The following is a 19,854-nucleotide window of genomic DNA, read 5'->3' as shown; positions in this document are numbered from 1 at the left end:
CTGAATTCTTCGGACACAAATTGCGGTCCATTATCAGAACATATCTGTTCCGGCAGCCCATTCCTGGCAAATATGGTCCTTAATACTGTGATGGTTTTTTCCGTGGTGGTGGAGGACATCTTTATTACCTCCGGCCACTTGGAATGTGCATCAACCGCGATTAAGAACATTGAGTCCATAAATGGACCAGCAAAGTCGATGTGCACCCTTTGCCAGGGAGATGAGGGCCACTCCCATGGATGTAGAGGGGCTTGTGGTGGAGCGTTTTGGACCTTCTGGCATCCTAGGCAGCTCTTGGTCATTTCTTCGATGTCTCCATCGGTACCTGGCCACCATACAAACGCCCTAGCTAGGTTCTTCATTTTCACTCCACCCAGATGCCCCTCATGAAGCTCCTTTAGCACTTTATCCTGGAGTTTGGGTGGAATTACCACTCTGGATCCACACATCAAGGTTCCTCGGCACACTGACAGCTGTTCTCTTCTTTGCGAGAATGCTGGCCATCCCTTCACTGTTAAATCGTAGACCTGTGAGAGAGTCGGGTCATTTCTCGTCTCTCTTTCAATGGCAGAATTTGTTACTGTAGACATTCCACTATGGTAGAGTGGAACATCTCTACTGGGTCTACTGTGGGTGCCTCTTCTACCATTGGCAACGGTAGGCGCGATAAACCGTCGGCATTCCCATGCTGTTTTGATCCTTTGTATTCGATGTTGTATTGGTGTGCCCCTAGAAAAAGGGACCACCTCTGTAGCCTTTGCGCTGTCATAATGGGAACACCCTTTTTAGGGTTGAATATGGAGACGAGGAGTTGATGGTCAGTCAACAAGGTAAATTTTTGTCCGTGTAGGTAATGGTTGAATTTCTTCACTCCCCATACCAGGCTGAGTGCTTCCCTGTCGATTTGGGCATAGTTAAGCTCAGCTGAGTCTAATGAGCGTGACGCAAAAGCTATCGGCCGTTCTGAGCCATCAGGGAATTTATGGGATAATACTGCACCTATGCCGTAAGGGGATGCATCGCACGCCAGTCTGATTGGCAGTGATGGGTTGTAATGAGCCAAAACTTCTTTGGACGTGATTAAGTCTTTGCATTTATGGAAGGCACGTTTACAGTCTTCGTTCCATTTCCAAATCACTCCTGTTTGTAGAAGTTCATTAAGGGGGTGTAGAAGAGTTGATAAGTTCGGTAAAAATTTATGATAGTAATTTATTAATCCCAGGAACGACCTTAATTGTGAAACATTTTCAGGTGCTGGGGCTTTTATGACCGCTTCAATTTTTTCAGGTGACTTATGCAACCCTTCCTCATTAATTATGTGGCCACAATATGATATCTGATTTTGGAAAAATTCGCACTTGGGGCGATTTGCTCGTAGGCGCTGTTCTTTCAGCCTAGTGAGCACCTGCTCCAAATTGGCAAGGTGCTCGTTGTCATTTTCTTCTGTTACAAGGATGTCCTCTAGGTAGCATTGAGTCCCCGGAATCCCTTGCAGGACTTGCTCCATCGCTCTTTGCCAGATAGCTGGAGCTGATGCTACTCCAAAAACCAGTCGATTGTGCTGGTACAGGCCTTTGTGTGTGTTTATCGTGAGATACTTTTTAGAGGCCTCCTCAACCTCCATCTGTAGATATGCCTGTGCCAAGTCAATTTTGGTGAAACGTTTTCCTCCGGATAGTGAGGCGAAAATATCTTCTATCCTCGGAAGAGGATACTGTACTGTGTGAAGGACCGGGTTTACAGTCACCTTGAAGTCTCCACAGATGCAAATTTTTCTCTGTTCTTCAGATTTATCATTATTCAATGCTTTTTTCATGACTGGAACGATGGGTGTTGCCCACTCGCTCCAATCTATTTTGGATAATACGCCTGCTTTTTCCAAATTCTCCAGCTCTGCCTCGACTGCTGGACGAATTGCGTATGGCGCCGGTCTTGCCTTAAAAAATTTGGGAATTGCTGCATCTTCCACTTTTATTGAGGCGGTGATGCCTTTCAAGGTTCCTAGTTTCTCTTGAAACACTTCTTTGGCGTTGGCCAAGATGTCTTTTAATCGTTCAGGTATGATGTCATCATTGTTTTTTTTCTTACTGGTCACCGTCAGTGCCTGAATGGAGTGCCAGTCTAAACGTATCTTTCTGATCCATTCACGTCCCAACAACGGTGGACCACCATCTTGTAGAATGTATAAATACAATTTTTGTATTTCTTTGCCGTTGTATACAACAGGCACCCTTATTTTTCCTTTGGGGTATACTTTCTGCCCCGTATATGTTTTTAAGATAATGGATGTGTCTTTTAGAGGTATATGCGAAAATAGCCTCTCGTAATCCCGTCGATTTATTACGGTTAGAGCTGATCCGGTATCTAGCTCCATTTTAACTGGGGACCTTGCTATCGTGAGGGTAACCCAAATGGTTTGGTAATCATCTTTGGCAAGTACATTATGTAATTTGAGTCAGCTTAGTCTCTTGTTTTCGGAGTCGCTATCGTTCTTCTGGTCTTCGGAGCTACTGTCCATCATCGTTTGTACCTTCCTGTACTTTTCTTTATTGATTTTTTTTTTTCTGTCTGTGGATTTATTTTGTCCAGATCGGCATACCCGTGCAATGTGTCCAATCTTTCCGCATTGCCTGCATGCTTTGTCCTTGAACCAGCAGTCCCTCTGGTTATGGGTGGATCTGCCGCAGCGATAACATCTTTCGAAACCCTGTGTCATTTCATGGGTGCTGAAGTCTTGTGTCTTTTGTTGTATCTCTGCAGCTCCTCTTGCTGCTGCTTCGTATGATACAGCCATACTGAAAGCTTTGTCCAATGTTAAATCTTTTTCAGAAAGCAGCCTTTTTTGTGTTCCTTCACTTAAGAGACCGCAAACGAATTTGTCTCGAAGATAATCTGATAGTCCTGCCCCGAATTGGCAGTACTTTGATAGCTTTCTTAATTCGGTTAGGTAATCAGCGTTACTTTCATTCTTGTGTTGATTTCTCTTGAAGAACTTGAATTGTTCCGCTATCAGCAGCGGTGTTGGGTTTAAGTGCTCCTGCAGGGTATCAACAATTTCTTTAAAATTCTTGTCCTTTGGTTTGGCTGGAGTGATTAAATTTCGTAACAGCCCGTATGCCTTTGCGCCCATTAGGTTCAGCAGTACTGAAGCTTTTTTTTCATCATTTCAGAAAAGATATGGCGCGTCCCGCACTTTTCTTTCTTTTCTGCAGCAAAGATATGGCGCTTCCCGCGCTTTCCCGCTGCTGCCGATGACAACGCTGTTTACCGCGGTTTCCGTTCTTTTTTTTAAAATTTATTTACTGTTGGAGACTCGTTCCCGCCGGACTTTCTTTCCAGGTCTGAACGCTGACCTGCTTGCCGCGCCGGCCGTCTCCCGAGTGCTCCCTCCCAGTCCGTTATTGCTTGCCTCCGATTTCGCTGCCTGTCTCAGCTGTAGAGCCAGCCGCTGGAGCCCCAGCCTGATGCCCAGGAAGGATTAGCGCAGTACCTGCCACCAGCTTGGCCAGCTGGTGAAACTACAGCTTCTCTCACTTTCTTGAGTCTTCTGGACGCCCGAGGAATCGATGTCCTTGAGGTGCTGCCGAATTGCAGGTAAGTCCGTTTCCACTTCATCGCCACTGTAGTGTCCGTGTGTTGATAAAGACACTGAAGACAGGAGTTGGTTCATAGGTGTTTACTAAGCAAAGTCTGGGGGGATTCTAACGGATATACACAATATACAGGCTTATATAGCCCGAGTGGCAATTACCGGCATTACAGCACACCTGGGGCTCTTAAAGGCACATACACTACAGTTATCACATTGCTGTTTGTGGGAGCTTGCTGTGTGCAGAATTGGCTGCTGCATTTCCTACATTACAACAGTGACTACACTCCAAAAGTACTTCATTGGCTGGAAACTGCATTGGGATGTCCAGAGGTCGTAAAAGGCACTATATAAATGCAAGTCTTTCTTTCTCTCTCTTTCGTTCACATCCACTTGAGTAAGGGCCTTGGTTAATGTCTCATCCAAAAGACAGCACCTCTGACAATGCAATACTTTAACACTACACTGAAGTGCTAGGTTAGATTAAGTCTACACTGGGGCTTGATCCAATGATCATCTGATTTAGAGGCAAGAATGCCATTAATTTTGCCAATATGAAGAAAAACTTGAAATTTAAGACATTCCTCCTCCAGTAGAGCCGAGAAGATTAAGGGGTGATCTGATAGAGGTCTTCAACATTATGAAGAGTTACGATAGGGTACATAATGTCACATTGTTCCCACTGGTCAGCAGAATAGTTGTATGGGGTGAATAGAATGTTACCGCATAGAATCAGGCTGCGATTCTATTAATAACAGAAATGCTGGAAATACACAGCAGTTGTATCAGCATCTGTAAAGAGAAAAGACAGCATATCATTTTGGGTATAACCCTCCATCTTATTCTTCGCTATCCGGTTTGCCAATTCCTTTTCCCAGGCAACTCCTTTCCAGTGACTAGTCTCTTAGTCCTTCAATAATCCATTACCATGGCAATGGTGGGGATTGTTCCCAAGGGCAACAGAGCTAACCAGTCTGGGCTGGCATGGTGCCAAGAACAGCAGGATTCACTGGTTTCTCTCACGATCGGCTCCTGCTTGTTCCACACTTCACTTCTTTGTTTACTTGCTATCTGCTAATTGGGTCATTGCAACCATTAACAGTCTCTTTGGGAAAATAATTACTTCATTTCTTCCAGGGCGCAAAATGTGAACACTTTGCAACCTTAGCCTTCTGAAACACAACATCTTATATACATTTCTACCTATACGACCCATCCGAGCCATTACACATTGCTCCGCATTCGGTAACCATATCATTCAGAACTTGCTGACAAAAAACAGCGTGTGAACGACGCATGGCCCAATTAATGTGCAAATCGGCCAGTAACTTGTGGCGAGGAAGACATACCCCTTGAATTGCCACAAGTTGCTGGATAATTTGCGCAGTTTTGCCCAAACAGCATTTCACCTTTAACTTGCTCATGGGTTTCATGCGGTTGCTGCATTTGCACGTTAATTGCCCATTAAATACGGCACAGAAAGTTAAGACTAGTAACTTCACAACCTTGGTGACATATTTGACCATAAGATGAGCTTCCAACCACTTATCCGCGCCATCACTATTTCCACCTCCGTAACCTCGCCTGACTCTGCCCCTGCCTCAGCTCACCTGCAGCTGAAACCCTCATCCATGCCTTTGTTGCCTCGAGACTATTTCAACTCACTCCTGGCCTGTCTCCCATCTTCCACCCATCAACTTAAGCTCATCCAAAACTTTGCTGCCCATATCCAAACTCGCACCAAGTCCCGTTCACCCATCACCCATGTGCTCGCTGACTTACACTGGCTCCCGGTCCGGCAATGCCTCAATTTTAAAATTCTCATCCTACATGAGAACATATGAAATAAGAGCAGGAATAGGCCACTTGGCCCCTCGAGCCTGCTCCGCCATTCAATAAGATCATGGCTGATCTTGGGCTCAAAGCCACTTCCCAGCCCGTTCCCCATAACCCTTCACTCCCTTATCTTGCAAAAATTTGTCTCTCTCCACCTTAAATGTATTTAATGACCCAGCCTCCCCAGCTCTCTGGGGCAGAGAATTCCACAGATTTACGACCCTCTGAGAGAAGAAATTCCTCCTCATCTCAGTTCTAAATGGGCGATCCTTTATTCTGAAACTATGCCCCCGAGTTCTAGATTCCCCCATGAGGGGAAACACCCTCTCTGCACCTACCTTGTCAAGCCCCCTCAGTATCTTATATGTTTCAATAAGATCACCTCTCATTCTTCTAAATTCCAATGAGTATAGGCCCAGCCTGCTCAACCTTTCTACATAAGTTAAGCCCCTCATCTCTGGAATTAACCTAGTGATTCATCTCTGAACTGCCTCCAAAGCAAATATATCCTTTCTTAAATAAGGAGAGCAAAACTGTACGCAGTACTCCAGGTGTGGTCTCACCAATACCCTGTACAGTTGTAGCAGGACTTCCCTGCTTTTATACTCCAACCCCCTTGAAATAAAGGCCAACATTCCATTTGCCTTCTTGATTACTTGCTGTACCTGCATGCTAACTGTTTGGCCTAGAAATTCAGTTTGGGGCGGCCAGCTCGCTCGCACCCAGAAAGTACCGCTGCGCGCGGAGCCACTTGCGCCCGCCGGAAATTCAGTTTCAGCGCCCCAACTCGAAGGCGGCCGCTATTCAAGGGTTTCGGCGCCCCCGCTTGGGGCACTGAAACTGAATATCGGCGCGCTAGGTGCCGCAGCGCCACCCGCTGCGGAGCGGCAGGCTGCGGTACTGCAGGCCTTCCTCCCTCTCTTAAGGGGGAGGCGCCTGCAACAGCGAGATCGCCGCTCGCTAGTGCCGGCAAATGAGCCCGGCACCACGGAGAAGTGCCGGGCTCCCGGAAAACAGCCGGCAATGCCGCGGGGGGGGCGGTGGAGGAGGCCAGGGAAGGAGGTGCGGGCAGGCGGCCGCCGAAAAAGCGGCCGACCGCACCTCCGCCTTAACTCGCCCCACTAACGCTACAGGACGGCCCCGTTTTCTGATTGCTGTTTGCGGCCGCTGCGGAAGAGGCGGCCGCATCTAAATATGGCGGTCGGGCCGGTAGCGGGGCGGTAGCGGGGCACTGCGCACACCGATGACGTCATCGGTGGCGGCGCAGCGCTACTGGCTAACGCCGCCATTACCGCAGCGCTGAATATCGGTGAAAGCTCAGCAAGTGGCGCAAAAGCCCTCTTTGGGCGAAAACTGGGCGCAAAGCCCACTGAATTTCTAGCCCTTTGTGTTTCATGCACAAGGACCCCCAGATCCCTCTGAACTGTAGCATTTTGTAACCTCTCTCCATTTAAATAATAGTTTGCTTTTTTATTTTTCCTGCCAAAGTGTATAACCTCGCACTTTCCCACATTATACTCCATCTGCCAAATGTTTGCCCATTCACTTAGCCTGTCTATATCCCTTTGCAGATTCTTTGAGTCCTCTGCACAACTTACTTTCCCACCTTTGTATCATCTGCAAACTTGGCTACATTACACTCTATCCCTTCATCCAAGTCATTAATGTAGGTTGTAAATAGTTGAGGCCCAGCACTGATCACTATGGCACCCCACTAGTTATTGTTTGCCAACCAGAAAATGACCCATTTATCCCGACTCTATGCTTTCTGTTAGTTAGCCAATTCTCTATCCATGCTAATATATTACCCCCAATTCCATGAGCTCTTATCTTATGCAGTACCCTTTTATGTGGCACCTTATCGAATGCCTTCTGGAAATCCAAATACACCACATCCACTGGCTCACCTTTGTCCACCCTGCTCATTACATCCTCAAAGAACTTCAGCAAATCTGTTAAATATGATTTCCCTTTCATAAAACCATGCTGACTCTGCTTGAGTGCATTATGATTTTCCAAATGTCCTGCTACAGCTTCCTTAATGAAGGACTGCAGCATTTTCCCAACGACAGATGTTAGGCTAACTGGTCTATAATTTCCTGCTTTCTGTCTCCCTCCTTTCTTAAATAGGGGTGTTACATTTGTGGTTTTCCAATCCACTGGAACCTCTCCAGAGTCCAGGGAATTTTGGTATATTGCAATCAATACATCCACTATCTCTGCAGCCACTTCTTTTAAGACCCTGGGATGCAGGCCATCTGGTCCAGGGGGCTTGTCGTCTTTTAGTCTTGGTAAAATAATAGTCCCATTATTTTACCAAGTACTATTTCCTTAGTGATAGTGATTGTCTTTAGTTCCCCACTCCCTGTGGCCCCTTGATTATCCATTATTGGGATGTTGTTTGTGTCTTCTACCGTGAAGATAGGTACAAAATATTTGTTCAGAGTCTCTGCCATTTCTCTGTTCCCCATTATTAATTCCCCAGTCTCATCCTCTAAGGGACCAACATTTACTTTAGCTACTCTCTTCCTTTTTGTATACCTGTAGAAGCTCTTACTATCTGTTTTAATATTTCTTGCCAGTTTACTCTCATAATTCATCTCTCTCTCTTTTTTTCAAATCCCTCCATGACCTCTCCCCTCCTATCTCTAACTTCTTCCATCCCTACAACCCTCAGTGATATCTGCGTGCCTCCAATTCTGGCCTCCTGCACATCACAGATTTTAATCGCTCCACCATTGGCGGCCGTGCCTTCAGCTGCCAAAGCCCTAATTTCTGGAATTCCCGCCCTAAACCTCTTTCCTCCTTTAAGACGCTCCTTAAAACCTAGCAAGCTGTTCCTCATCTTCCCCAATATCCACTATGTGCCTTGGTGTCTAATTTTGTTAGATCACGCTCCTGTGGAGTGCCTTGGGGTGTTTTACTATGTTAAAGGTGCTTTATAAATGCAAATTGTTGTTGATAGCACAAATATCCTATTATCGACTTGATAATTGTTAATGACTGCCAATCAACCTCTCTGGCGCAGAAAGTGAACAATTAAAAAGTGTGGCATCTCATTCCTTCGGGTAGTGAATTGTTGTTGGGAGATTTTAAGAATGTTAAATTTTTAATTTAAATAAAAAGCTCACTTTTCCTTTGTTTTTTTTCTCTCTTTCCCTTTGTTTTTTTCTCTCTCCGATTGGACATTGAATTCACCCACCTGCAGTCCTTCCTCTGTTTATTTATCAATCCTTAAATTTCACTGGTTAAGGAAATAGACTGTTGATCCTGTTGTTCACCAAGATCCCAGATGCCCCATTGCCCTCGCTACGCTGCTTTCAGCTCTCACTTCCAGCAACTGACAGGGCAAAAAAAAATTGAGCTAAAATGGGTGCAGGAAAACATGTCTAACTAACACTGGGCATGAAATGCCCTGCTCCACTAAGGCTTTTTTCAATAAAACCTCGCCAAATGGAAATTTTAAGTTGGGGTGGTGACGCCAATAAAAAAGGAAAAAAAGACAAAAGAAATAAATCAGTTTGCTCAACCTGGCTATAAAATCAAATATGAGACAGCAGCTGAAGATGATTAGAAAGAACTTAAATTGAGTGATTTTACTTAGTTTTAAGAATAACTTCTTCCTTAAACTATGTAAAACCAATACCTGAACAAATACATTACTATGTGTTTAGAGTGCTTTGCTGAGGTCTACTTCAGCGCACTGAGTTTTCCCCATTGTGGTAAAACATTGGGTGGGGCAAGAAAGAGATGACTGGAGAGTGACAGGGATTTTTTTTTAATTCATTCACGGGATGTGGGCATCGCTGGCAAGGCCAGCATTTATTGCCCATGCCTAATTGCCCTTGAGAAGGTGGTGGAGAGCCACCTTCTTGAACTGCTGCAGTCCGTGTGGTGAAGGTACTCCCACAGTGCTGTTAGGGAGGGACTCAGGATGCTGTGTGACTTGGAGGTGGTGGTGTTCCCATGTGCCTGCTGCCCTTGTCCTTCTAGGTGGAAGAGGTTGTGGGTTTGGGGGGTGCTGTCAAAGAAGCCTTGACGAATTGCTGTAGCCACTGTGCGCCGGTGGTGGAGGGAGTGAATGTTTAAGCGGCGTGATTATCTGCAAAGTCACGTGTCCTTCTGCGCATGTGCACTGCATGGGGGGGGGGGCAGAGCCTAAACACCTGCCTGCCCCCACCGGAACTGTGCATGTACACCCGGCGCTGTGGCTGCGCAAGCGCACTGGAGGTTCCAAATGCATACGCGCCTAGCCGCGGCCTCAACCACATTTTCCTCCCTGTGGAGAAGGTCAAGAGATTGGGGGAGGGAGGGGGGAGGGGAGTGGGGAATCAGAGGGGGAGAAGGTCAGAAGCTCTGGGGTTGTGGCGGCAGTGAGGAACTCGGTTTTACGGAAATTAGAGCACTGAGAGAACAGTGGGGATGGGGGAAGAACATGATCCAGATGATGGGAAGATGGATCACGTTCTCCCCCCTCCATTAGTCGTGGATCCCATTCTTCCAAGCAGATGAATTAATCAATCCCTTCTCACACACCGAGCAGGTGAATGGCCTTTCCCCAATGGAAGCTTGCTGGTGTGTCAGAAGGCTGGAAACACACATGCACCAAACACACCCAGGTTTGTTGACTGGCAGTACTTACTAGCTTCTTGCTATAGTAGCACTACCAGAGATTGAGCATTTACACTTCTTGTTTTCCATTTCCTATTTTAAATGAGAGTTTCTTAACGTTGTAGTTTTGACCTTGGTCCCTTCATTCTGAATTAAAGAAATTAGATCACTTCCAGAAGGAAAAAAACCCCACAAAACTCCAAAAGATATAGGCCCTGAATTTGTGGTCGGAGGCTTCCCGCAGGGAAATGCCTCTGATCCGCAAAGAAGATCCGCGCCTACCTGGTGCCTCGGGATCCACGGCAACTCACAGTCCTTGGCTTCTCCAGGGACCCACGTATCCCAGGGGTGCACGTGGTTCGCAAACACCCCTGGGATCACGTGGGCTGGCCCAACAAATGAAAGAAAGGAATACCCCTGTTGGATTGCAAAAATAGGCCTGTGAACCGAAGCCTGAATCCTCCAGTCTCTAATACTTAACCATTAGGCTGTAATACTAGAAATCATATTTAAAGGATGATTAGCTTTACATTATTGAGATATATATGTACTAAAAGCGTACGTGTAGCATTTAGGTAGCTGCAAAGCATGATGGGATTCTTGACCATTATATATTAACTTTTTTAACTAGTGCTGTAGGATAGCTGACGAAAGCAGATTCGCCAGACTGCTGGCCGCCACCCCACGTATCTCCAAACATTCTGGAATGTTGTTATCAGCTTCACAGAAGCAGTGTTCAACATAACTTGCCCTTCTAAGAGATAAGGACACGAGCCACAGAATATGTGGCTTTTTGGTTTGTTTGTTCGATGGTTAGGGGAGACGCATGTCCTTTTGGAGTTACAAACCATCAGACACTAGCTCCTACTGTAGAATTGGGCTATACAACCTTTATAAGAGAAGTCTCTAAAATCCCACAACAAGCTGTGGCCACCAAGTTAAACACTAAAAGGAATCAGCCATTTCTGAGACAAATCCTTGCTTCAAACATCCTATCTCCCTTTGGAATGTTTGCTCGAAGTCTGAGCTGACATTGTTTATCCCAACAAGCTTTTCTCGAGAGATTAATGAAGTAACCGCGCATCTCCAGGGCTAGCACAGTAGCACCAGGGGGTGATAAGTATGGTTGTGGCCTTGCTAGAAGTTACTTTGTGGAGTCTCAATGTCTGAAAACTATGCGCTTACTGATAAGAAGTAACTACAACTAGTGTGGGATGTTTAGTGCCACAGGACACCTCAAGGCGGGCCCTGACAGTTGAGTGACTAACCACGTCAACCAATAAGAGAGTAACTGTAATGAAGTTGTTTGTACGTGTACGCCCACATTTTGTAACCGGTGGGTGTTGCCCATTGAAAGGTATAAACATGCTTGTATTGCAGCTTTTCCTTTGAGAGTTAGGTGCGAGCTTGAGGAAGCTAACCTCTCTCCCTTTGTGCACAAGGCCTCCCGGCCGTTTTCTAATAAACTTTAACTTTGTCAGCAGTTCCATCTCTCTGTCTGATCTGTTCAGATCAGCCATGATCTTATTGAATGGCGGAGCAGGCTCGAGGGGCCGATTGGCCTACTCCTGCTCCTATTTCTTATGTTCTATGTTCTTATGGTTTTGCTCCGAAAATTCGAGCCTAACACGCCCCAAAAATATATGTACACATATAAGTTATGAAAAATTACATTTAAAATAAATTAAAATTCCATTTAATTAAATGTTTAAAATGAAAATTTAATTTTTGGAAAAATAAATGTAAATGTTTTAAAGGGGCTAAAATTAACCTTACCTTATTGTACAGGTTTTTTAATGTTTAGAGTTTTATATTCATTTAAACTCTTACGCTGGTAGCAGGCATAAGAATTTCACGGGCATTCACTGGGCAGAAATAGCCCAACTCTCCGCCCGCAGATACCCTTTTCCCGGGGATGCTTTGGATCTATCAAGAAGATTCTTGACAGATCGCAAGTTCTGGGTTTTCGCGCATGCGCTTCACGCAGGGAAAAAACAGATCTTGCACGGCCCTTACGGGCGTGTACGCACTCGTAGGGGCCACAAAATACGGGCCATTAAGTCTTTCATTTTAACAGCCAAGAACAACTATAATTACAATTGCAGAACCCATAGATAACAGAGGATCTTCATAAAGCTAACTACAGTTCCACTTTCTGCAGGCTGCCTGACAAGACTGGATCAAATTACACATGAAGGGTTGTTTACAACAGGCAGGAACAAATTACTCATTCCAGACAAACTGTTGGGTGTGCCTTGTCCTCCAAGGGGACCAATTAGAGATTTGGTCCAACCCACTGGAGTTGTAAATTAACACAGCCATGTTTAAGGTGGTGGATGGGATACCAATCAAGTGGACTGTTTTGTCCTGGATGGTGTTGAGCTTCGAGTGTTGTTGGAGCTGCACTCATCCAGGCAAGTATCCCATCACACTCCTGATTTGTGCCTGGTAGATAGTGGAAAAACTTTGGGGAGTCGAGGCACTCACCGCAGAATACCTAGCCTCTGACCTGTCTTGCAGCCACAGTATTTATGTGGCTGGTTCAGTTAAGTTTCTGGTCAATGGTGACCCCCAGGATGTTGATGTTGGGGGATTTGAAAATGGTAATGCTGTTGAATGTCAAAGGGCGGTGGTTAGACTTTCTCTTGTTGGAGATAGTCATTGCCTAGCACTTGTGGCACGAATGTTACTTGCCACTTATCAGTCCAAGCCTGAATATTGTCCAACTTTCGCTGCATGCGGGCATGGACTGCTTCATTATCTGAGGTGTTGTGAATGGAACTGAACATCGTGCAATCAGCAGCAAACATCCCCACTTCAGATGAACCAATGTTATTCACAGGTGATCTTGCTTATAAATATTTGTCAGGCAGCTCAGAATTGCACTTTATTTCAAAAAATTTATTTATTTATTTTTTAAACAGATATGTGGGTGTGTTGGCACATTAAACAGATTTGAAACTTTAACCCTTAAACCCAAGTAGTATCATCTTGTTTTGTTCTTATCTGGAACCACAAACACATTTAGAAAATAACAATCAAGTTGACATGTATGTATATGCAGTGTTAAACAGTTGCATTAAAGTTTGCAGAACATCTGTACTCTGCATCATAAAGCAAAGTCATTGTTAAGATTAACTTAATCTTTCCTGGATTTCAAATGGCTCATAAGACAAAATGAAGTGACAATATTCATTTCTATCCAGGGCTCTTTCCAACATGAATTGAGGTTATGATTGTTTTTGTCTCAAAATTGTCCTGTACCATATATCTTTCAATTTATCACAATATCATCTTCAGTCTCAGTACTCATACACAGAATTGTAATCAACAGAGTCTCATCTTCTCGCTCACATTCGTTTATCTACTTTAAATGTCAGTGTGACTTAGTTTGTAGATCTGTTGCTCTGAATCAAGAGGCGATAGGTTTGAGTCCACAACAGACTTGAGCACATATTTCAAGGCTGACACTTCGGTGCAGTACTCAGGGTGCGCTCCATTGTTAAGAGAGATTTGTGTCTTCTAAAGAAATGTTAAACCACATCCCTGTCTGCCCTCTCAAGTGGATGTAAAAGATCCCATGACACTATTCAAAGAAGTGTAGGGGAGTTCTCCCCAGTGTCCCGGCCAATATTTATCCTTCAACCAACATCACTAAAACAAATCATCTGGTCATTAGGGGACCTTGCTGTACACAAATTGGCTACCACATTTCCTACATAACAAAAGTGACTTCATTGAGAGTGGTCTGCAGCGTGATCTTAAACAGAGTGCTTCTAAACAGAGTACTAAAGTTGGGAATTTGGAGAGAGTGGGAATTCGGAGCAGAGGGGGAAGGAGGAGAAAGCGTGAGAGGAACAGCCAGAGATAAAGATAGGCCAGAGAGCCCGGAGCGAGCGCGAGCTTCAGGGAACGAGGTAAGTGATGTCAGCACAAGGGAAGGAGCTGAAAAGAAAAAAAAATTGGCGAGTAGCTGGGGATTGTTTTTTTTTAAAGTCTTGAATTTGTTTCTGTTAAGTTATTTAATCGCCTAATAAATAAAGGCATGGCAGGGCACCTCAGTCCCATGGAATGCACATCTTGTGCCATGTGGGAACTCCAGGACGCTTCTTGTATCCTCGACAACCACATGGGCAGGAAGTGTCGTCAGCTGGAGGAGCACGAGCTCCAGGTTTCGGAGCTTGAGCAGCAGCTGGTGTCACTGTGGTGCATCCGTGAGGCTGAGAGCTATGTGGATAGCACATTTCAGGAGGTGGTTACCCTGTAGCATAAGAGTGTGCAGGCAGAGAGGGAATGGGTGACCGTCAGACAGACAAAGAGCACCAGGCAGGTGGTACAGGAGTCCCCTGAGGGCATCTCACTCTCTAACCAGTAATACAAGTGAAGGCGATGGTTCCACTAGGGAGTACAGCCAGAGCCAACTCCACAGCACCAAGGGTGACTCAGCTGTGCAAGAGGGGAGGAGGAAGATCAGGAAAGCAATAGTGTTAGGAGATTCGATAGTTAGGGGAACAGATAGGCGTTTCTGCAGCCGCAGATGTGACTCCAGGATGGTATGTTGCCTCCCTGGTGCCAGGATCAAGGATGTCACTGAGCGGCTGCAAAACATTCCGAGGAGGGAGGGTGAACAGCTAGAGGTTGTGGTACATATCGGTATCAACAACATAGGTAGAAAGAGGGATGAGGCCCTGCAGGCAGGTTTTAGGGAGCTAGGAAAGAGATTCAAAAGCAGGTCCTCAAAAGAATATAGAAAGTTCAGTGGGGATGTGAAAAATGAAATAAGAGTGGCAAAGAGAATATGAGAATAGACTGGCAGTTAACATAAAAGGGAATCCAAAAGCCTTCTATAGGCATGTAAATAATAAACGGATAGTAAGAGGAGGGGTGGGGCTGATTAGGGACCAAAAAGGAAACCTACGCATGGAGGCAGAGGGCATGGGGCATGGCTGAGGTACTAAATAAATACTTTGCATCTGTCTTTAACAAGGACGAAGATATTGCCAAAGTCACAGTGAAAGAAGAGGTAGTTGAGGTACTGAATGGGATAAAAATTGATAAAGGCGGACTGTACATAAAGTAGATAAGTCACCAGGACTGGATGGGATGCATCCTAGGATGTTGGGGGGGGGGCGGAGGTAAGGGTGGAAATTGCTGAGGTACTGGCCATAATCTTCAAATCCTCCTTCGATACAGGGGGCAGGGGGTGGTGCCAGAGGACAGGAGAATTGCAAATGTTACACCCTTTTTTTTAAAAAGGGTGTAAAGGATACACCCAGTAATTACAGACCAGTCAGTTTAACCTTGGTAATGAAGAAGCTTTTAGAAATGATAATCCAGGACAAAATTAACAGTCACTTGGACAAGTGTGGATTAATTAAGGAAAGCCAGCATGGATTTGTCAAAGGCAAATCGTGCTTAACTAACTTGATAGGCTAACATAATAGGCTTGCCAGCAAAGTTGAAACCCATGGCATAAAAGGGACAGTGGCAGCGTGGATGCGAAATTGGCTAAGTGACAGAAAACAGAGAGTAGTGGTGAATGGTTGTTTGTCAGACTGGAGGAATGGTGTTCCCAGGGGTCGGTACTAGGACCAGAGCTTTTCTTGATGGCCCTGAATTTCCGATCAGAGGCTCCCTTCGGGCAGATGGCTCCGATCGGAAAAAAATCTACGAACCTACCTGCTGGTTCCATAGATCCCGAGGCTTCTGATCCTGGGCCTCTCCTGTTGGAAATGCGCAGAGGCCCACATATCCCATTGGCACATACGGTTCGCAAGTGCCCTTGGGATCACGTGGGCCAGGCGAAACGATCAAAGAAGGGAATCCTCCTTCATACTTGTGACAGGTCTGTAGGAACAGACCTGTCAAAAGTATAAATGGAGATCACATTTAAAAACACACTAAAACATATATTTTTTTTGTAATTTTGTTGGAGTCGACAGAAATCAACAGGCTGAGACTTTTCTTTAAGCAAAAACAAAACGTGTCTTACTTTAATCAATCTCCACGAGGTCTGAAGGCTCAGCCACGTGCAGGGGCTATGACGTCATCACGCAACTGACGTCATGACGTCATCACGTTCCCGACACTCTTAAAGGGACCCTGCACCAATAACCCAACCCAGCATGTACATATCACAACATTGCTATACAAAGTGAATTGTGTTTAGGTACATATAACAGCATTGGCTATACATTGTGTTATTGTCCCTATGTGGTCTCCGCCACAATTGCATAATTAAAATTAATTAATATTCCATTTATTTTTTAAAAATTGGGAAAAAAATTAAATATTTTTACGAGGCTAAAAATAAACTTACCTTTTTGAAGAGTATTTTAAACTTATAAATGAATTATCAACTTAAATTTTTCTATTTTTCAACGCTCTTCGGCTGGTAAAAGCAGGCCTTATGCATGCTTTTACCAGGCGTATGAATTCTATGGCCTTTCAGCAGGCAGAAGTTCTGCAAAAAGCGCAATTCTCCACCCGCAGAAGAACTTTTCCCGGGCAGGCAAATGACCTGTCAAGATAATTCTTGGCAGATCGCATGCCTGAAACCGGCACTTGCGCGGCCCCTATGGGCGCGTACGCACCTCATACACTCCCGCAGGGGTCACAAAATCCAGCCCAATATATATATATACATATATATTATGACTTGGAAGTGGGTGTACAGGGCACGATTTCAAAATTTGCAGATGACACAAAACTTGGAAGTATTTTGGCCCAGAAATTTGGGTCGAGGGCTTCCCATGGGTGGAAGCCCCCGACCTGCACTTCACAGAATCACAGAAACCCCACAGTGCAGATAGAGGCCATTTCGGCCCATCGAGCCTGCACCGACACATATCCCACCCGATCCCCGTAACCCCTACACCAACACATATCCCATCCTATCCCCGTAACCCCACGTATTTAATCCCCTAACACTAAGGGTCAATTTATCATAGCCAATCAACCTAACCCGCACATCTTTGGACTGTGGGAGGAAACCGGAGCACCCGGAGAAAACCCACGCAAACACGGGGAGAATGTGCAAACTCCACACAGACAGTCACCCGAGGCCGGATTCGAACCCGGGCCCCTGGCGCTGTGAGGCAACAGTGCTAACCACTATGCCACCGTGCTGCCCACTTACCTAGCACACCGGCCATTGAGCAGTGGGCCCCCGTGGAATTGCGATCCTAGGCCTGCTCCAACTGCCAGCGCACAGTGCTTGCATATCCCAGGGACGCAGTTAGCTCGATGCGTCCCCTGGGATCACGTGGGCCATGGGGAGCCCATGCTTCATTCATAAGTTTGACAGGAAGGGCTGTCAAACTTATAAATACTATAAGCCCCAAAACATCACTAAATCTTCAAATAATTTTTTTTTTAAATCACATTCTTAAATAAACTATAAATTACATGAAATAACTATTTTAAACAATAATTTAAATTTTTGAAAAAAATAATTTTATTTTCTAACGGGGCTAAAAATAAACTTACCTTTCTTTAAAGTATTTAAAAATAATAAACCTATGGAAAAAATGTTTTAATTTTAATTAATACACCACTTACCTTGCGCCTGCTTTTTACATGTCTAACTTCTGGAGACTTACCCTCCCGGGAAAACCTGCAAAGAAAATGTAAGTTCAAAGCGCACGTGCTGCCTATCCTGCGCATGCATTCAAACTCTGAACCCCTTCTTTCAGGGGAACGGAAGTGCCGGTTTCCCACGCATGCGCAGTGCATGCAGGAAACCGGCACTTCCATTGGGCTTACGGGTGAGTACCCCGTGCATACTCAGCCGTGGAGACCCGAATTTCTGGGCCATTGTGAACAGTGAGGAGGATAGTGATAGGCTTCAAGAAGACATAGACAGGCTGGTGGAATAGGCCGACATGTGACAGATGACATTTAATGCAGAAAAGGTCGAAGTGATACATTTTGGTAGGAAGAATGAGGAGAGGCAATGTAAACTAAAGGGTACAATTCGAAAGGGGGTGCATGAACCGAGAGACCTGGGGGTATATGTGCACAAATCATTGAAGGTGGCAAGGCAGGTTGAGAAAGCGGTTAAAAAAGCATACGGGATCCTGGGTTTCATAAATAGACATGGTGTGGAGATGCCGGTGTTGGACTGGGGTGGACAAATGTAAGAAGTCACACAACACCAGGTTATAGTCCAACAGTTTTATTTGGACAGGTGTGATAGATGGCAGTTAGAAAGATTACCTGTAATCATCTGGCATTATTCTCTGACTATATAAGCTGTGTCTTTATGCATCTCTCCACTTCACCTGACGAAGGAGCAGTGCTCCGAAAGCTTGTGATTTCAAATAAAACTGTTGGACTATAACCTGGTGTTGTGTGACTTCTTACATTTGTCCACCCCAGTCCAACACCGGCATCTCCACACCATGGCTATTATCGACACCACAAACTGCCAGCTCAAAGTGGAGAGGATCTCCAAGAAGATCGTGCATATCGACACAGACTTCAAGTTTCTACAGAGATGCAAGAAAGACATGCCAGATCATCAACACAGAAGACATGCCAGATCATCAACACAGATACCATCATCACACGTGAGGACACAACCCACCAGGTACATGGTACTTACTCATGTGACTCGGCCAACGTGGTCCACCTCATACGTTGCAGGAAAGGATGCCCCGGAGCATGGTACATCGGCGAGACCATGCAGACACTGCGACAATGGATGAACGGACACCGCGCAACAATCGCCAAGCAGGAGTATTCCCTCCCAGTCGGGGAACACTTCAGCAGTCAAGGACATTCAGCCTCCGATCTTCGGGTAAGCATTCTCCAAGGCGGCCTTCGAGACACACGATAACGCAAAATTGTAGAGCAGAAACTAATAGCCAAGTTCCGCACTCATGAGGACGGCCTCAACCGGGATCTTGGGTTCATGTCACGCTACATGTAACCCCACCTGACGTAGGGTCATCCAGACTCAAGTCGTCATTGGCTTGTTCTCTCTACACAGATGCGGTCGGACCTGCTGTGATTTCCAGCAAAAAAAATGTATTTTTGTCTGTTTTTTATTTTTCATACAGACCCCAGCATCTGCAACATTTGACCCCTTGTGACCCCACCTCATTGTTCTTTGATGTAATGTTTTCCTGACTGACCTGTTTGGACACCATTCAGACCTTTGATTGCTGTGATTATCTCTCTGCCGAGGTGTGATAAATGGCAGTTAGAAAGATTACCTGTAATCATCTGGCATTATTCTCTGACTATATAAGCTGTGTCTTTATGCATCTCTCCACTTCACTTGATGAAGGAGCAGCACTCCGAAAGCTTGTGATTTCAAATAAAACTGTTGGACTATAACCTGGTGTTGTGTGACTTCTTACATTCATAAATAGAGGTATAGAGTACAAAAGTAAGGAAGTTATGATGAACCTGCATAAAACATTGGGTCGGCCTCAACTGGAGTATTGTGTCCAATTCTGGACACCGTACTTTAGGAAGGATGTGAAGGCCTTGGAGAGGGTGCAGAAAAGATTTACAAGAATGGTTCCAGGGATGGGGGACTTCAGTTATGTGGATAGACTGGAGAAGCTGGAGTTGTTTTCCTTAGAGCAGAGAAGATTGAGAGGAGATTTGATAGAAGTGTTCAAAATCATGAGGAGCCTAGACAGAGAGAAACTGTTCCCATTGGCGGAAGAGGACACAGATTTAAAGTGACTGGCAGAAAAACCAAAGGTGACATAAGGAAAAACATTTTTTCAACGCAGCGAGTGGTTCGAATCTGGAATGCACCGCCTGAAAGGGTGGTAAAAGCAGATTCAATCATGGCTTTCAAA

This window comes from Somniosus microcephalus, chromosome 12 (genome assembly GCF_052327205.1).
Source record: "Somniosus microcephalus isolate GS21.2 chromosome 12, FLI_Smic_1.0, whole genome shotgun sequence".
NCBI lineage: Eukaryota > Metazoa > Chordata > Chondrichthyes > Squaliformes > Somniosidae > Somniosus > Somniosus microcephalus.
This window is presented reverse-complemented; position numbering follows the sequence as displayed.